The sequence below is a fragment of the Strigops habroptila genome, chromosome 9, assembly GCF_004027225.2.
Source record: "Strigops habroptila isolate Jane chromosome 9, bStrHab1.2.pri, whole genome shotgun sequence".
Taxonomy (NCBI): Eukaryota; Metazoa; Chordata; class Aves; order Psittaciformes; family Psittacidae; genus Strigops; species Strigops habroptila.
The window spans coordinates 873,188-888,982 of NC_044285.2; positions in this window are offsets into that span (position 1 = coordinate 873,188).

Below are 15,795 nucleotides of genomic sequence, written 5' to 3' on the forward strand. Positions count from 1 at the left end.
CCTCGTGGCATGTGACATCTCATAGAGCGTGTGACATAGAAACTTCCCAGGTCACCTTTGCAGTATCTCAACTGCAATTGATGGGGAAGCCAGGGACACATTTTAAAGTAAATTACATGGAACAAATAAACCAATCTGCTTCTGAAGTGCTCTTGTGCCTTTGAACACGCGGACTGTCTGCGGGGTTTTTAAGGGTATTTTGGTTCATTCTAATTGAGTTGACCTTAAAAACAAAAGGCAACAACTCCACAAATACCCCATCCAGCGATGTGTGTGTCTGCTGAGGAGATGTCAGGTTTTAATCTCTGCCAGGCTGCTCAGCCAGCCACTTCTGCGATTGCTCCCTTGCAAAAGGCTTTGCCTACCCCAGAATCCAAGTTCTTCTGGTCGCTGGTGCAGCTCCTGTGGCACGGCCATGCCCTTGGTCAGGAGCAGCAAGGAAAAGCCTCCTCAGAGCCACTTCTGGCTGTTGTCCCTTTGCCAGTGTGGAAGGAAGGGAGGGAAGCCCGAGGGAGGAGCATCACCCTGGTCAGGGCAACCTGATCTGCTCTTCTGTGTCTTCCTACCTCTTAAATCTGAACACGCTGTTGGCCTCCCTGCTCTGTAGCAGAGTTCCACCACTCAGTGATGTCTGTGCTTGTTAGTGCTGTCTCCTGGGGTTAGTCAGAGCTCACTGCAATAGCTTTACACCGTGGGCTGTGCTCCAAGTGCTCCCACTGCGGGTTAGTGATCACTAACAACGTGCCTGTGCCGTCGCATCACCTGGCAGCGCACATTTGTCTACCTCCAGCGTGAGCCTGTCATCGCGTTTGTCAGGCTGCTGGAACAGGCAGTCCTGGGCTCAGGCTGCTCCGTGGGGCTTGTGCCAGCTGTGGGATAACAGATGGTACCTGCTCCGGCATAACCTGCCCTCTGCAATCACATAGAGCTAGGCTGAGGACAGAGGTTACCTGGGTTGGCGCAGAGCCTGCCAGGACAAAGTTGATGTGCCAACGCTTCTGGAATGTGTTTGAACTGGCTCAGGGAGTTTACACTGGGTCAGCAGTTCTGGGCTATGTGCTTATGGCACGTGTGCACCCTGTGTCAGGCCTCAGAGCTGGAAGGTGAGTGAAAACCCCTGAAGAGGGTCTCCAGTGCAGCACATCTCTGGTGGTGTGTTGCAAGCTGGTTTTATTCCTATTCTTTCCTTGAAGCTGGGTGGGATTTGGAGATGATGCTTTCTCCTGTGCAGGGCTGGGTTTGGCCATATCATTGTTCAGATGACAGTTTCTTAACCATCCTTTCTGGGACCAGAAGGAGGCTGGGGAGAGGAGGAGGAGGAGGAGGAAGGCTGTACAGTTCTCTAGACCAGATAAAGAACTAGAAGGGGCTGTAGACCCTTACTAGCAAAACTGCTATTCCAGCTGCTGGACTGCTGGGGAGGGGGGAGAAGGCATCCTGCTTGTCATGTCAAGGTTCCTCTCAGATTTGTCTCTAAAGATGCACTTCCCCCTGTTAGTTTCAAATGCATTTAATTGCCGTGTAGTTACAGAGCTGCTGCCTGCAGGCTCTGGCAGAGATGCTGTTCTGCCCTGTGGCTGTGAGGGGTTGGTGCCAGCTGCCTTTCCTAATTGCCAGTGTTCACTCTGCGCTGATGCAGCACAGCAGAAACTGCATAACAAGTGTTCCGGGGGAGGGCACGCTGGGCAGAGAGGGTTCTGGCTCTGCCTGAACACAAAACACTTACCCAGGAATGTGCTTATCTGGTGCGTTTCCATCTCAGGCATGAGATGCTCTTGTGTCTCTGTTGAAATAGATGCCCTGGAGAGGTTAGAAATGCTGCAGATGGACTTCCCTTTGGCTACAAGAAGGTATAAGGTTACCTGTGTCTGCAAGGCGTGTATGTGACTGTCCTGAAATCCTGGGAATGTGCTCCAGGGGGATAAGAGGAGAAGAAATGAACACAACAGGCTGGAGCTGGACAGTAAGACAGCTTTGAAAGTGGGCCGGTGTTTGATGGGTGTTCTTGTGGCTGGATGTGGAACCCCCTGAGGCTCAGTATTGGGGGATTGATGGGTGCTAAGCTGCACAGCACCCTGAGCTGGGTCTGGCCCAGCCACAGCTTGTCTACGGGGCTGTGACTTGCATGCCTCCAACCAGCTTAATGCTCAGGCTGTTGGACTTCTGCTGTCCTGGGCTGTCACTGAGTCTGTGATCTAATATACCCCAAACCACCGGGCCAGCAAAACAAGCCTGAAAACTCTGTTAATGCTGCTTGTGGGAGGGGAAAGGAAAAGTCTCTGTTCATTAACTGTGGGTCAGGGGAAGCTCAGACTAGCAAGGGCCTGGCTGTGCAGGCAGCTCTCAGCTCAAGCTTCTGGGAAGAGCCGGGTGGTTTGAAGTGCTCTGAGTGTTCCCTAATAGGAGTATCAGGCAATAAGAAGGTGGCAGATGTCCTGACTCTTACAGCAACCAAGGGGAATGAATAGGAAATGAATGCTGTCAGGCGGAAAAAGTTACGTAGGAAGAAGAGTGCTGCATGGCATGTTCTGGTCAGAAGGTGTTCTGAAGAGATGATCCTTCTCTAAGTGCTCGTGTTGGCACTTCAAAGCTTCCCATGTTTGCTATGGGAATGTGCATGACATGAAGAGAAAGAGGTGGGGAGTAAGTGGGAGATGCATTCCTTTAAAAGAAATAATTCTAAACTCACAATGAGAATTCCCATTGCTAAGCAATTCAGGGAAAGAAGGGCTTCTGAATGCTTAGGGGAAGGCATTGCTTTAATTGTGATTTAAAGGTAGCTTGCCCCATCCTGATTGGATTCTACTGGAAGAGGAGGGATGGTTGAGCACTGACTTGGCAGAAGCAGAGCTGCTCAGGCCGACGGGAAGCTGTGTGCTTTGGGATTACTCACAGGTTTTAACACTTGGCATGTACTTAGCAGCTGGATTGTGCCTGCTCCGACACGCTCCCCATGGCTGGGATTTGGACTCCCACAAACCCTGGCAATGCTGCTGGGAGCATTCTGAGGCTGAACGCTTCAGGTCTGCTCCATAAACTCCTTAAAGCCCTGCTGAAGCCTCCCTGACCCTGTTCCATGTGCAGGTTTCATGTGAGTGTTTCACGTGTGTGCCTTCCTGCATGGGGAGAGCTTGTGAGAGGCACTTCACAAGAGCATCTCTGAGATTCTAGTTGCGGGTGCAAGTAGGTTGTGCAGGTTCCTGCTGGGGTTTGGCTCTGGTGATGTGGTGCTGATGCCCCTTGTAGGTTGGACCCCCTTGTCAGCCACTCTCAGGAGGTTGTTCCTTGTTGCTTGGTGGCCCAGATGCTCATCACTTCTGGCCTGAGCTGGTTCATGGCCAGCTCTGTACCCGTTTTCATCTCACACTGACGTTGTCCTTCAGCAGAGATGCTGTTCTGCACTCTCAGTGCTGCTATTCCTCTGGCTTCTGAGTAGCTCTGCAGTGCTCCCTGGGTGGTGAGGCTCTTCCAGGCTTGTGAAACTTTGTTCTCCACAAGCACTGGCAGCGGCTCAATTTCATCTCCTCAGTCTTGAGCTGCTCTCAACAACCTGCTCCGTGTTAACTCCTGTTGATCCCCAGACTGAGCTGTGGAGGTCTCTGGTGTGTGCTAGGAGCAGGCTGACGCAGCCACTCCAATGCCTGCTCTCTGCTTTTAGGTGTTCTTTACACTGCCTTTTATACCAGAGGTGGGTATTTCCCTGGAGTTATGGGACCAGGTACCTTCTGAGTACAGCTGAGCCTTGCTGCTGTCCTGCCTCTGAGAACCAGCCCCGCACAGGCGGCGGGGGAAGCTCTCCATGTGGTTCTGCTCCTCTTTCCCATTTATCTCCATCACTCCAACTGCTCTTTGAAACTTGCTCTGAAGTGTCACGGGGGGGCTGACCTCAATACTTCTTACAGAATCACAGAATGATTTGGGTTGAAAGGGCCCTTAAAGCTCATCTGGCTCCAACTCCCTCCTCTCATCCTGTCACTTGATCATTGCTCTATAGGCTGGGCAACAGAAATAAGTGATTTATTTTTATTATCTCTTTTTTTCCCTAATCAAACCACCCGGATTCTATAACGTGCTTTGGAATGTGCTGAGCAGCAGATGGCTCCGTGCTCTTTGCAAGCACCCATCCTCTCCATACCGAGGAGCACCGACGTCATGTTGTTCAACAAGCCGCAGCAAATACTATTTTAATCCACCCTTGGTTCCCCTTCTCCCACCCCCCGTGGTCTGTTGTTCCACTCGGTAGCTTGCCATAACCCATCTCGTCCTGCCTGCCTCTGATTGGAAACACCAGACGTGGCTTCATTACAAGCTCCGTGGCTTCCCCCTACACTTAACATACCATACAAATTGTTTGCTCAACTTTGGCATCTTGCCTCTGAGGAATTCTTGTCATTTGAAGGTTTTAAATCAGCAATTTGAGCCACTCACAACAGTCAATGACAGGCTATTAGTTTATAGGAGCCGTGCTCGCTGGCATTGCGGGCTCTCGCAGGGATCGCGCTGTCGCGGAAGCCCCGTGCTGCCTGTGGGACCGAGCGCTGCTAAACCCCAAACACTGCCCTGGGAAAACTCATTTATAGCGAAGAAGTGGAACGAGGAGACATTTTCAGGCACATGTTCCTCATTTTCCTTTATTGCTTTAACATGTCCTCGCTGGAACGCGCCCCGTCGGAGCTGCGAGTGCCAGTTGTACACCTGGCTCGAGCTGCGGAGGAGCAGGACTCGGCCTTTCATCTTCTGTTTGCTGTTATGATTGGAACCAAGGCTTGGCCCCAGATCAGACGAGGGGTGAGCTGAAACCCATCCTCCGAGCTGGTTTCTAGAGGAAGCCTTATAGGGCTGGGGGGGGGGGTGGGGGGTGGAATTGAGTTTTTTTCCCCCCTTTTGGAGCGGTTGCATTGAGTTAATACACTGGCAGAGGCAGGAAGCCGTTGTGTACAATATGGCAAACAGAGCCAGCAGCCAGCCCGGCCACGGGCTATAAATTAGTATTTTAATTTCTTGGTTTATGGTTTCGTGTTGACTCCAGATCAAGAGGAAAAAAGGTGCATTGAGCCACCTCTTTAATTAGAAGGCTGCTGTGATTAGGCTTTGGTGAGGGATGGAGGGAAGTGTGAAGAGGATGTGCCTGGAAGCAGATGCTGGGTTCCAGTGCTGGGGATGGGGGTTGCTCCCCTCTTTGCTGTGTTAGTCACTTGTGCTTTCTAGAGGCCAAGTTTCTGGAGGAGAAAGCAATCTGCAGCACCACACGCTCAGTGTTCCCTCCCAGCCTGTTCTGTGTTTGCCTTCTCACATCTGCAGCCAGCGGACCTTGTTTCCCAGAGAATAAAAAAAGCAGTGGATTGAAGTGGAATCTTCTGCTCATTTCAAACCAATTCCAATTTCATTTCGCTCTAAGCTCAGGACACCTTCCCCTGGTGCTGAGGAGTCATTAGTGGTTTTCACCTAGCAGGTGCAGCAATATTTCTCTTTCCAAAGGATTTCCAGAGCGGATTGCACATCTGTAACAAAGCTTGTGCTCCTCTGCTCATCGCCTTCAGACATGGCCATAATTAAATGCAGATATTAAAAGTGAAGCCTAGTTTATGTTCCATAATTCTTTGGAGAATGACCCATCGTACGATGCTTGTTTGAAGTCTTAGTTAACCTTTAATCATTTGATGCTGAGTCTGGCTTTGATTTTGCCGCTGGAAATAAAGTGTATTCTGCAAAGTCTTCAGGAAGGAAACGTGCCTGTGCTGCGGCTCCCGGAGTGCGGGGGGGCAGGGACAGCTGAAATCTTTAGGGTGATAAAGTGGAATGAATCACAGAATCCCAGACTGGTTTGGGTTGAGTGGACCTCAAAGCTCATCCAGTTCAACCCCGTGCCACGGGCAGGGACACCTTCCACTAGAGCAGGTTGCTCCGAGCCCCTGTGTCCAACCTGGCCTTGAACACTGCCAGGGATGGGGCAGCCACAGCTTCTTAGGAAGGCTTTTTCCATTCCCATGCTTGCGCTCTGCCTCTTAAGGCTGGTGTCCATCATCAGAAGAACAACTTCAATGCTGCCGAGAGATGCAGGATGCTGTGGTGCAGGTCTCGGCTCTGGAGTTTCCTCAGGACTGAGCTATGCTGAGTGGGTACCTGAGGAAGCACTTACAGGTGTTTAGAAAAGCAGGACTAGAAATGTGAAATCTTCAGCACATTCCATGATAAAACCGGAGCCAAAAGCTGCTCAGGGGCATGTCTGTGTGTTTGTTTTGCCTTGTGGGAGGTGCTGGTTAACCGACCTGGAGCTGTTAGAGAAACTTGGCCGTGCCAAAGAGCGAGGTGCAGAATTCCCTCTGCCCGCTCCCACCCCGGCGCGAGGTGTGGGACCAGAGCTGGGACAATCCTGCCTTCCACAGCAGGCTTTGCTCAGCGCCGGGGCTTCCCATCGGAGCCGGGAATCCTGGGGCTGCTCCACTGCATGGGCATGGAGCCAGGTGCCCTGGGTCAGACCAGCCCAACCGCACCATCTCCTGAGCAAACCGGGGCTTCCTCTGCTCCCGACCGCTCCAGTTCCTCATCCCTGTGCCAGGGGCTGCTCTCCACCGTGATTCCTTCCCCGTGACTCTCACAGCTCCTTCCCTCTCCAAAGAATGAGAAACAAGCTCTAGCCAAAGCCTGATAACTGCTGGTAAGTGGCTTGTCAGCAGGGCCTGCGACAGGCGATGGTGTGAGTGAAACCCTGCTCACGGAGCAGGGATGGACACGTGCTGCTACCCGGTGCTGGAGGGCTTGGCCCCTTCTCATGAAAGAGGCTTGGCCATGGGGAGACAGATCAAAGGGAGGGTTACAGTGGGCGTGCACTCCCCAAAATGCTTTCTTCCTGGCCTGTTCACTTGCCCTGTGGACATGAGAATAGAGGAGATGGAAAATAAAACCACATTGGGCTTGATTTGGGGAGTTCAGGCTTTGTAAGTTGGTGTGTTCTTTCCTCCTGGTGCTGGTTGAACCTCGTGAGGCATCCTTCAGCCCTGACTTATACATACTGTCATGGGCTTGTGAGCACTTCTAGTGAACCCTGGTGAGAGCTGGGCATGTGGGATCAGACCTACAGCCCTGTAAGACTCCTACAAGCCAGTTTAAGCTCACAAGCTTTGAAAACATCTACTTATCCCACGCTGAAGGATGCTCATGCGCAGTCCTGGCTGTCCTGCTGCAAAGGACTGTGTGTGCTGAGAAGCTGAAGGAGATGCTCAGTGCTTTGGACTGACTGCAGGCAGGTTTTGGTCCCTAACTCTCTCCTGGCTTTGGCTCCCTGTCTGTGTGCTGATGATAAACTCTGCGCTGTGTCTCTCCAGGGGCTTGGGAGCAGAAACACGCTGGAGGTTTGTGGAACATTGGATGTGATAGAAGTGGGTCTGGCTCATGCGGAGGGAGCTCTGCAGCCATCCTGAAGCACCACACGGCCCTTTTCACATACACTCTTACTTTGTTTTGCTTCCCTGAATGAACTCAGTGCAGTGATTCCCATGTTAACACACGCTATTACATTGCGGATTGCAGCAGCTCCTGTGCTGGCTGGGCTTGGAGCTACCACACGTGCTAATCCTCTGTGGTTCAAGGCAGGGTTTGAAGAGCTCCTGCCTCCCTACGCACCCTCTGCTTGTCCCTGGGGAAGAGCCGGAGCCCTGGGCTGCGGATGGCACCGAAACCTGCAGATGGTGCCAGCGCCGTGGACAAGAGTCTCCCGGTTGTGCTGCAACCCAAAAGCTGCTCCTGGGGGATGCTGCGCCCGGCGGCAAAGATAACGCTGGGAGGTGAGTGGAAATGGAGAGGAAATCTGTACCGAGAGGGTTCCGGAGATCAGGGAAAGCTGTTACAAACCGTCCTGCTTCAACGGGGTGAGAATATTGCCTGAAGCAGGAGGAGCATTGAAACAACACTGAGATGGGGAGAAGGTCTCCTGCTTTTATATAAAAAATAACTCTTAATAGCTTCATCACTCTTGTGCTGTGTGTGCTCCAGCACCAGTGGTCCTGGTCCTCATCCTGTGCAGTGGAAGATGATGGATGCAAAGAAAGCAGCAAGATTTGCTCTTGAATTGCCCTGGGAAGGGTTATACCTAAAGGAAGAGCACATCCACTGTCAGTCTTGTGTGCCAGGGGTTGCACACCAAACCCCTTACCCATCCCACCTCATGTTTCAGTGGCTTCATGGGCATCTCCCCTAGGTCTGGATGTCCCTGCAGACATTTTCATTAATCTCCCAATGCAAGAGTGTTTAACACAGATCAAAACAACGAAGGATAGTGAGGCAGGCTACTGAATTATTCTTGCACTGAGAAGCCAGGATGTCTGGAGAGCAGCAGTATCTCTGCCATGCTTCACAGCTACCACAAGGCTGAAGCAGTCGATCTCTTAATGTCCAAAGGTGTCAGATTTTGTTTGTTTTCCTATTAAAAGCACATGCAGCTGGTAAGAATTTGGGGTCAACAACAGCTTGCAATAGAAGAAATCCCTGGTCCCTCGTGCTGCAGGGGATGTCTGCTCCCAGTACAAGCCTGGCATGGAAGCTCTGTTCATACTGGAACCAGCGGGCCTGCTCAGCTGAGCACAACCTAAGGGGAAACATTAATCATACAGAGTTGAGATGCCCCTTTCTCTTCTGGAGGAGGTGAAACCTCCTGCTATGTCCCCCCACACCAGGGCCTCGTCTTACCAGAGGCAGCATCCTTGGAGGAAGCTGGGACCAACTGGGTGAACTGGTTGTGGGTAGCACCCAACCAGCCTCCAAGAACTTGGCTTTCTTAGTCAAAACACACTCATTGGCAGTGCTCCTGCCATGCCACACGTGTCCACCACGATTCCTCTGCTGAATGCTTGCTGATGGGGCCATGTGTGAAAGGGATGTTGGATCGACTCTGATCTGGCTTCGCAATAGCCTGCGAATGTGATTTATTCTCCGTGGCCAGCCCAGCTGGTTGCCGAATGGGGCAGCAGGGATGGCATTTTCCTTTTCAAGTCTGATTTCTGTGGAGACCAATTTTCTTCATAGGTGATAACTTTACAGAGGAGACTAATGGCCACATGTTGATGAATTGCTGCTGTGAACCCATCTGGAACTGACCTGCGTCTTTGGGCAACAGCTGGGGAGCAAAGACAGCAGAGGGAGCTGCCCCAGCAGCAGTGGAAGAGGTTGATCCCTTTTCTCTCTGACAGGCCTGTTAGCTCTTTAGGATCAAAGCTTTTCACATTTGGGCCCTGTACTTGAAGAAGCTCAAGTGTTTCCACTGCAGACATTAGTGCTCCTGGCTCTGCTCCCTGCCACCCATCCCCAGCTCCACTTTGCCAGCGTTCTCCTTGAAACTGTAGTTTACAGAAATAAAACCTAGATTAAAGCCAGTGCAGCTGCCCTGAGGTTTGAATCCAGGCTGGTATGATGTGGTGCCAAAGAGAGAATTACTCAGGAGTGTGGATTAGAGCCGTTTGTCTCCAGAAAGAGCTGGTCTTCAAAGCCAGGGAATTTTCCCAGCTATAGCTGGTGCATCTTCAGCTCTGAGGCTCTGCTGCTCTCCTCCATGGGCAGCACACTGTCAGCTATCTTGTGCTTTATCTCGGCTGCTTCATCTCCTCCCTGGTTCAGTATTCTCCCATGCTCTTCCTTTGGCCAGAGGCTGCTGGCTGGGGCTGCCCTCCCGCCTTCCCCATCGCTGCTCTCACCAGCTGTGAAAACTTCAATGCTTTAAGAAATGTTATTCTTTCTGTGTTGTTTTGCTTGTTATAAACCATCCTCACGCTGCCGAGGGCCTGAATGCTCCAGGAAGGGTTAGAAACCCCAGCCTTTGGCTGCTGGGTCTGGGGAAGGAGCTGCTGCTGCCGAGCTCTTGCAGTTGTTGTCTGTGCTGTGCTTGTGCCATATGGCAGCATCTCAAAGCAGCAGCACATGGGCTCATGTGCCGGCCTGCACACGGGAGGAGGAGAGCTCCCGAGCTGGCTCTAACATCCATGCTCTAATTGCCAGATGGAACAGTCTGCCTTGAATGGGGCTGGGGTTGCTCAAGGACCCATCTCACTTGTGCAGGAGGGAGGTGGAGCGGAGAGGGTCATGGTACTGTGGAAGTGATGGGAAACAAGCCTGTCCTGGGCCACCGGTCCCCTGCCAAGGCTAATGTCAGCCTTGTCCTGCAGCGTGTATATCCCAGGACCTGGGGCTGTGCCCCCAGCCCAGGGAGTGAAAGGCAAACCCAGGAATTCCCCTGGGATTGCAGATGCTCAGCATGGGCTTGGGTGCTCAGTCTGGATGCTCAGCCCCTGGGTCTCCATCTGAAACCCTGCGCAGGGGTTTGGGGTCCTGTGTTGAACTAAAGCTCATTGTCGATATCTGGTGCTGGTGCATCCTGTAGGGCTACAGCAGAAGTGGATGCTGGATTCCTGGCTGCAGGTTACACCGTGTGCTGTTAGTAGGAGGCACTGAAGGGTTTGTTTCTGGAAGGGGACAAAGACAGCAGCCCTGAGGGGATCTGGATGGTGAATCCCATCACACCATCCTCAGGCCACCAACCTGAAGCCTTTGGAAAGATACTGAACTGTGTCTGACGGGAAGGGGGCTGGTCCTTTAGCAGGCTGGTAGGAAGGTGCTGGGAACCCTGCAGTGTGTGGTGGCGATGGATGTTTTGATGGATTCAGGCTTTACTTATTAATGTTCCATTTTTGGCTTGTTTGTCCATCTCCTTAACAAGGTCATGGCTGTAAAACCAGAATAGCATCCATAATGGATCCCAGTCTTTCTATTAAATCTCTCTTAAAGATGCAGCCTGGATCTTTAAAAAGAAGCTCAGCCTGGCCCAGAGGAAGAGTGAGCACTGGATTCCCCATGGAATAGAGGATTCCTTCCAACAAATGAGGACTTGCTTCCCTCCGCGTGGAGCCCCCAGGATGGTTTAATTTCTGTGTCAGTACTAATTGATTGGAAGCAACAATTTTGCCAGACAAAGCTGTAAATTAGTTTCAAATGGGGGAAACAGGCCACCCACTGCCCAACTATCACATTGCAGTAACAACATTAAACACAGAGCAAACCAGAACCCAGGGAAGGGAAACCCAAGTGAAACCAGATTTCCACTCGTTCCCTTTCCCCGGGAAAGTGGAACCAGATGGTTTGTGGCTTTGATAATAAGTGAGGCTGATTCTTTCAGATACAGCTTAGGGTAAGTATCACACAAAGGCATGGGCTGGGAAGCAAAACCTCGCAGGCACGAATCCTGCCCCTGGAGACTGTTGGCATGTGAAACCCTCCCAATGAAAACACTGCACAGAACGGTCTTCCTCATAGCGGGAGCCGTCCCTGCTCACTGCCCTGTGCCAAGCACCAGCGCTGCTCCCGCACTGCACCCACACACATGGACGCTCCTGTGGGTGCCCACCCTGGCACGGAGCCTCTGCCAGCGCCTGTGCAGGGGGCAGAGAGCTCAGGGGTGCTCCGAGGGCAGGGCCAGGTAACCGGTGCATCCTGCAGCTGAATGGGGCTGAGCGGAGGCCTTTCGGTGCCAGGAGTGCTGAGGAGCTCTGTGTGGGGCTGGAGCTGACTCAGTCTGTGCTAACCGGGAGCTCTGGTGCCCCGGAGCGCTTTCTTGCTGCGGGGCGCTGTGTTAAAGCGCCGGTGAACGTGCAGTGTTCTTGGTTTGCCTGTGTTAAATGGTCAGCTTTGTCAGTCTTAGGCTTGTGTTGCCTTCAGGGCTGGCTGGAAGCAACCTGCAGGTCCTGCCAGAGGCTGGGTGTGCTGCCGAGCATCACCAAAACCTTGATCTGATCCAGGAGCACTGGATTTCAGGAGGTGGAATTTCTTCTGGGTAAAGATATTGTGGCTTATTGTTCCCTTGTGGAGCTGAAGGAAGAAACCCATCATGGGGAGACTCTATTGTGCCAAAGAGAGCCCTGGCTCTGCTGTGCTGCCTGCTTTGTCTGAAATTTCTGCCCTAATGGGGACACTGGCAGCAGCAACAGCTGCCGAGTGAAAGAGTGAGACCTGGTTCCAAGTGCAATGCGATTATCCATGTATTCCTGTAGCCCTGCTCCTGGGGGAGCACATTGGTGTGCTGGAGGCAGATGAAAAGCCTGGTCTGTGCCCTGTGGAATGTGGATCTGGGCACGGAAACCCTCATCTCCTGGGGGAAGTCCTCCCTTCAGCAGTGGCTGTGGAGGGGCAGGCGCCTGAAGGAATATTTTCCACCTTTCTCCCCTTGTGTGTTTTCTGTTTGGTTTTGAAATATTACCTTTTTCCAAGCTGAAGTCTTCCCACAGCGCCTGGGAATTGGCTTGGCAGCGTGCTTCCTCGTGCTGGGGAGCAGCAGGTACGTGGTGAAGTGGGTTCTGGTGGAGCAGAAACAAGGAGCTCCTGTTGGCAGCTCTTGGGAAGGCTTTGGGCTGCCTGGCGATGGGCTCAGGGGAGCTCCGTGTGTGTTGTGCTTGGATGAGGCCTTTGAAAAACCATCAACAAATAATTGCAATTTCCTCTTGGCCTTGTGGTGAGGCCAGATCCGAGGCTGAGAAACCACCGCTGCCTGCTGCGATGATACACAGAGCAGACATCTCCACCTAACCCTGCACGAAACGCTGTGCAATCACTTCTGAATCACTGCGGGTTGCTTTAGCCACAGATGCAAAGTCTGACATCCAAATGCACAACAGAAGGTGGGTAGGAAGTGCTGCACAGACCTACATATGTGTGTGTTGGGCTCTCCTGGTTGCGGAGGGGTTTTTCTTTCTCTTAGGATCACAGAATGGTTTGTGTTGGAAGGGACCTTAAAGCTCATCCAGTTCCAAGCCCCTGCCACGGGCAGGGACACCTTCCACTAGAGCAGGTTGCTCCCCTCGGCTCTGTCTCTGCACACCCCTCTGGAGTGGGGCAGGACTTCCACTGCCATCCCGCCTGCCCAGGGGAAGCCTTCTCCTGCCCTCTCCGCTCTGGCTCTATGTGTGATGGGTTTTAGCCTGCCCGGGGGCTGGCGATGCTCTGCCTCTCGCACCTCCTGCATCTCTGCCTGCTCAGCTCCGGGTCACGTCCTCGGCAAGAGCCGTGTACAAGCTCACTTGTACTCAGGCTGTGCCTGACAAGCAGCAAAGCTGTCCCTCTGTTCCTTTGGTAAAGCACTTGTGAAACACAGGATGACACAGCCTGGGAGACGCATAGGAAATTCCCATCACAACCGGAGAACACCCCGTGGTCCTTGAACTTGTGAGGACTAGCAGCTCTCATTATGCATGCGGCATCTCCTCCCTGGGTGCCGGTGGAATTACAATGCCGGGTTCTCCCAGGCTAATCACTGTGTTGAACAACAAGATTGATTGCTTTCTCCTTTAATTATTTGCAGATCACTGAGACTTTGCAAACCTCTCCAGGTGACACAAACCGCGGTTTAGCGAGTTGGCATTTGCCCATCCTGGGGATTTTTCAAGCCTCGCCACCAGCAGGGCTGTGGGAAAGGAGCAGTGCAAACATCCATGTCCTCTAATGACCTGCCTTGCATGCATGCCTTATCGTCTGCCTTGATGCGATGCTCTGGGGAGCAGACAGGGTGTCTGGTCCTTGTCCCTGATCCCTTTCTCATTCCTGCGGATGAATTCAAGCACTTAACAGCTTTTGGCTGCTAATTTGCAGCTCAAAACTGTCGGTAGCAAATGAGATGGTGTGACCTGGATTCGGGCTGTTCCACTCGCTCCAATCACTCCGGCAGGTCTGCCCGAGGCCAGGGGCTCTGGGCGCTTCCATCCTCCCTGTTGGAGGGTCACCGTGTGTCCTTCATCTCTCTGACCTGGAAAGGGTTCCTGGAGAGCTTTGTGCGGAGCTGCCTGGCAGCGGCTCTGCCTCGCAGTGCTGGTGCTATTTAAACCTCGCAGAGCTGCGCCGTCTGCAAAGGTCACGGTATCTGCAGAGACTTTTACAGCTGAGGCTGCTGGAGGGCCGGGGGAGATCTTGTGCTTGTCGGGTCACATTCAGCAGAGAGCAGCTATTCCTGGGTCACACAGAAAGAGCTTTTCTCGTGCTGGGGAAGACATGTTGCTCTCAGGCTCCTTTGCCTGCCATGGGTCAGAACATAGGGCTCACCTGAGCCTTCAAAGCCACGGCAAAGCCATCTGCAGCCTCCAGAGCTGGGCACCACAATGCCAGTTTTTCTCTCTACAGCTGCCTGACAGCAGGATGCGGCCGGGAGGGGGCTGGTCTCTGCTCCCAAGGAACAAGGGACGGGACAAGAGGAAACGGTCTCAAGCTGTACCAGGGATGTTTAGACTGGAGATTAGGAAAAATTCCTTCCCCAAAGGGTGCTCAGGCATTGGAACAGGCTGCCCAGGGCAGTGCTGGAGTCACCGTCCCTGCAAGTGTTCACACCCCGTGTAGCTGAGGCCTCAGTGCCATGGGTTAGTGGTGGCCTTGGCAGTGCTGGAGAACGGTTGGACTTGATGAGCTTAAAGGTCTTTTCCAACCTGGTTGATCCTATGATTCTATTCCACAGACCTAGTCCCTTCCAGCAACTCACTTCCATCTTCAGGCTCCTGAGAGGCACAGGAAGGAGCCACGAGGGGACTCAGCTGTGCCCCAGCTCCTGCTGGAAGCGGGAGGACCCATCCCAGGCCAGGCAGGAGGATGCTGAGTGCCACCATGTCCACTTAACTGCTGGGTTTTTGCACTGAAGAAACAAATGAGCTGTAGGGCGGTGCACGCCTGCTCTATGTTTCCATTTAAAGCACAGCTTGGTGCTGATTAGATGTAGAAGTTACATCAAGAAAGGGGAAAAAAGATAACGAAGCAGTATTATTTCATTGTCCCCTTGTCCTTTCGACAGATGGAGCTGCACTGATGGGATGATCTGATCCTTTGCTACAGAACAAGTTGTTGATGGAAGATGTCTTTGTGGGTTCGAGCTGGGCACTGGCTCTGCTCCGGCTGTGAGGATGGTGCTGTTTGTTCCCTGTGTGCCGAGTGGCTTCCGCCGGCCCTGCGAAGCAGCCGGGCACGATCCAAAGCCGGAGTCGGCACCGGTGGCTGTTCCTGCTGGTGACAGCCTGGCTCCGGCTGTGTTCAGTCGAGCTTTTCTGAAATGAAATCACTTCCTCGGAGTAATTACATCAGCTGATTATGGCCTGAACGGGCTCATTAGAGCAATGCGACAGCTCCTTCGTGTCACCGGCAAGGAACACGGTGTAACGGCAGGGAATCTGCAGAGCTGCTCGCTGCCAGCACCCGCGGTGCTGGAGGAGGTGTTGGGTGAGGCCATCAGCCGGTGCTGTCCTTTGGCTGCCCCGTCAGCCTTGTCTGGAGGGACACGAATCCCAGGCTGCGAGAGCCCTGCCAGCTTCTGGGGCTGTGGCTGTGCTGGATCAGCATGGAAGGTCTCACAAAGAAGCAGGACATCAGGAGCCATCAGCCTGCAGACACAATGTTGGAGGCAGTGACTGTAGCATGGCACAGTGCTGCTCCCTAGACCCTGTGCTCCCTTCCCCTGGGCTCTGCTGGTGTACCTCCTTGAAGGAAGGTTTGGGAAGGGCCACAGGGAAAGGATGGATTTGACTTTCACCATCTTTCAGTTCTCCTCAGACAAAGGGAGCTGCGAGCGCTGCCCGAGCCTGTGGTTTGGTTTGGCTGCGTCTCTGGGAAGCTGTTGGATGTGGTTCGGCTGTCGAGGGCCTGGGGTGGGAGCTGGAGGCCTGGGTGCTGTTCTCTGCCCTGGCACAGGTTTGGTGTGGCCTCCAGCAGGTTTCTCCGCAACCTTGGGCCACTTTTTCTACTCTTTTGCCAACATTTGCATTATAAGTAACCTTGGAGCAAACCCAT